Source organism: Helianthus annuus, chromosome 11 (genome assembly GCF_002127325.2).
Source record: "Helianthus annuus cultivar XRQ/B chromosome 11, HanXRQr2.0-SUNRISE, whole genome shotgun sequence".
NCBI classification, from domain to species: domain Eukaryota; kingdom Viridiplantae; phylum Streptophyta; class Magnoliopsida; order Asterales; family Asteraceae; genus Helianthus; species Helianthus annuus.
Window position 1 is genome coordinate 27,703,358 of NC_035443.2, and position 3,965 is coordinate 27,707,322.

The window sequence follows — 3,965 nt, forward strand, 5'->3', positions numbered from 1 at the left end:
AAAAGTTTATTGCGTATAAGTATGGTTTTCTGGTTTGTCAAAGTACTTGACAGGTTGTTAATGTACGTAATGTGTGTGCTGTGTATTAAATTTAATTAAAGTAGGTACACATGAGTACTTGTGATGTAAAAATGCAAGTACACTTGTGTACAACGGTAATAGCAGATAAGTACACATGTGTACGGTTTTCATGTTTAGATTTTTCCAATAAACAGAAATGTTGCTTATGTCTTTGTGGACCTTTTTTCCATCAATATAATACATGACATGTCGTTAAAGAAAAAAAGATATAACTGTAAGTGATGGATGTTTGTTAAAAAAGATTATGAAATATATGATATGATTTTGTAACTGAAGATTCTATATGGAGGTTGTGTACGATTCTATAAATGTCATTGTTGTCAAAATTGTAACTGAAGACATGATAAGTTTTTAAAATTAATAAGATAATAATTAAAATTCAATATTTTTATGAAGTTATAATCTTACCCTTATCAAATAGATATGAAATCAATGGTTCAGATCAGTTCACGCGGTTCACGCTAGGAAATTTGTTCACGTTTGAACCTAATCCTATATATATATATATATATATATATATATATATATATATATATATATATATATATATATATATATATATATATATATATATATAGGATAGGAGTTGGCCAGAAAGTTCAAATTTCCTAAAAAGTGTAAAAAGTCATAAAACACCATAACGTCAACCATAAAACACACCAAAAAACCACAAATAATATGACGAAGATTACAAAAACATCATGTATGTAGGTTTTGTGTTGTGTTTTAGATGTTAAGGCTCTGATTGTGGAATGACAAATATTATTGTGTTTTATGTTGTTTAGCATTGTGTGTTTTATATTCATAGTTCTACGATGGTGTGTTTGAAGTTTTTATGGACTATTAGAGTTTGAATATGGTGTTTTAGTAATATTCATTCTATTATTTGTGAGTTTTAGGTGTGTTTTATGCCCGAAATTATTGTGTTTTATGACTTTTTACACTTTTTAGGAAAAACACACTTTCCGTAGGATCCCCACTCTATGTATATATATATATATATATAGAAAATGTGTAGGAAAATACTGACGCAATTCCTACCAAATACGTTTCCTTTTAAAAATTCGTCATATATCTGTAGGAAAATAATAAATGTAATAGTTCCGTAGAAAAGTCGTAGGAATCCATACAGGCCTTAATACGGTCTATTTTCGTTCGTAGGAACTATGTAGGAAAAACGAATACATTCCGTTGGAATTGTGTAGAAAGAAAATAAATTTCCGTAGGAATTGTGTAAGAAAATTAAAATATATAAAATATATATAATAAAAACAAATATAATTGATTTAAACACAAAATATTAAAAAATAAATATTCCGTGGGAAATGCGTCGGAAAGTTAAGGAAATTAATTCCGTGAGAAATAAGTAGGAGAATTCTAACGAAACATTTGTGTGGGAAAAGAGTAGGAAAATCCGTAGGAAATGCTTCAGGAAAAAAGTACCCGCGAGCAGAATTCCCATAGACCATTTTCGTGGGAAATCCGTGGGTAAAGGCAGTTACCCACGGATTTCCCACGGAAATTAACGTGGGAATACTAGTAGTTTTCTAGTAGTGGTTGTTATCAGGTTAAACAGGGACCGGGTGGTAGTAGTGAGCTTGTTTTTTCTATGAAAGGTCCATTCAAAATTGGAGAGAACTTAGCTCTTGTCTGGAACGAGTATGGGTGGGACAAGGCATCAAATCTACTGTATGTAAATTTACCTACAGCTCTGATAAAAGAGACATTCGCCATGATGAATAGGGTGTCAGTGATGACCTATTTGACTTTTTATAAGCATTGAGCATCCTGAACTTGTAGACAATGTTGGGTTAATCTTGATGGGTCGGGTCAAAGTCGGGTAGTAGGAAACCAGTCGAAGCTATGGATTCGAGTCAGCAACAGATTGGGTCTAAATGGGTTTTTAATCAGTTAACGAGTTAATGAAGAAATGGTCTAAGTGTTAGACCGAGTTTGTTGGTCCAAAGCAGGAGTACGTGGTCTATTATGCATGTTTCTATTTGTTCTTTTAATTATAAATCGGGAGTAGCAGTAGGTCTTTTAATTGTACCATTTGTTTATTGAATACAGTGATTTTCATTTCCATTTACTTTATGCAAAGTTACTTTCATATACATACTTACGTGAGTGTTTTTGAGTGTGGGGCCTGAACCAACAATGATGTTTATACAACTGTATATATGCTGGCCGTTCCTGCTTTTGCTGCTCTGGTTCGCCAAGGAAACAAAGTTAAGGAAAGAATGCACATAAACTTAAAGGGGTTTGCCAATGGAACTGTGCTCACTTATCCACTAATTAATTACAAAGCTTATACAGATTATGCGTTGGAGATGGGGATATTAAGGTGTCCTGACATAAATGCATCAACTTGATCGACCATTGTGTGAATTTGCAATAAAGCCGCGTGGCACTGATGGAACAGTCTCATATGCGTTGTAATTTTCAGTTCAGTAATCTCTATTGCGGTCCTGGCACGATCAATTATTATGATATTATAATAATTGGAAGCTTGCGCGATGATTTGTCAAACATAGAAACACTTCTTAAAAAGGAATCAGTTCGACAAGCTCTTGGAGTTGTAGATATAGTGTGTGTTTTTCGTAGCAGAAGCATATGTCAGTGTTTTCTAATGGATTGGATGAAAACTCTTGAAGTTGGCATTCCTCGTCTTCATGACGGTGGGATTAAGTTGCTTAGTATATGGCTGAACTCATGACCACATCTATAACTGGCTCGGTAATTTCAAATGGGTTCATGGTACGGAAAGGAAACAAAAGGAACAGTTGATAAAAGATTTTTTAGCATTCATTATGAAATTGATGAACCCGAGCAAGGTCTTCAGATTTTATCATCTGATGTTATCCTTGCGGTCAAGGATTTCAACAAGAGGGGGATATTATACATATATACATTTGCAAGTTGGATGAATTGGGAGGTTTTTTTTTTTTTTTTTTTTTTTTTTTTATTTTAACCTTTAGTTTTCAGCATTAACTCTTACAAACCCTTAACTTTTTAAATACTTTTTAATCGAGTTTTACGTCTTTATTTTTATTTACGTGTAGATATAAACTTAAGTTGATTTACATTTCAACATGATTTTTTTTTGTCTTTTTGTGGTTTTGTTTTTTTTTTTTAATTTTAACCTTTAATTTTCAGCATTACTCTTACAACCCTTCAACTTTCTAAATACTTTTTAATCAAGTTTTACGTCTTTATTTTTATATACATGTCGATATAAACTTAAGTTGATTTACATTTAAATATATTTTTTTTGTTTTCTCAACTTTTAGCATTGAAACTGACAACCCTTTAACTTTCTAAATAATTTTGTAATCAAGTTTTATGTGTTTAGATTTAGTTACATGTGATATGAATTCAAGTTATGTTTTGAAATAAATTTTATTTTTTCCCCGGAAATGAGTCTGCTTGGATACATTAAGTTTTCAGTTGTTCTACGTTTTGACGTAAATTTTGTTCCGAAACGAGTTGGGTCAAAATTTAATACATTTTCATTAGACGGTATAAATCTGAGCCACTATACGTTTCGACACCGCCGCGTGCCGTACCATTCTTTAACTTAAATAAAACACTATTTTCTTACGTGCTTATTTTTATGTACGTGTCGGTAAGTTGATTTATGTTTCGCGTAAATTTTATTTGAAAATATGTCAAATCAAATATAATATGTTTCCGTGCTTATTTTTATGTATGTTTTTAGTTGGTTTACGTTTTGACATAAATTTTTTTTTTTGAAACCAGTCAGGTCAAATTAAATGATAAACGCCTTCCTATGAATTTATTTTTGGGTATTCAATGCATACACTTTTACAATGACATACATTTTTGTGCTTTTCAAATATATAGTTGTTAAATGCCTTTTTTCT

General features: G+C 31.4%; 1 pseudogene; it reads left to right on the top strand.

Annotated features, from left to right (window-relative positions):
* The first annotated feature begins 2,261 nt into the window (after positions 1–2,261).
* On the top strand, positions 2,262–3,089 carry LOC110887996 (annotated as a pseudogene).
* The last annotated feature ends 876 nt before the right edge of the window (positions 3,090–3,965 follow it).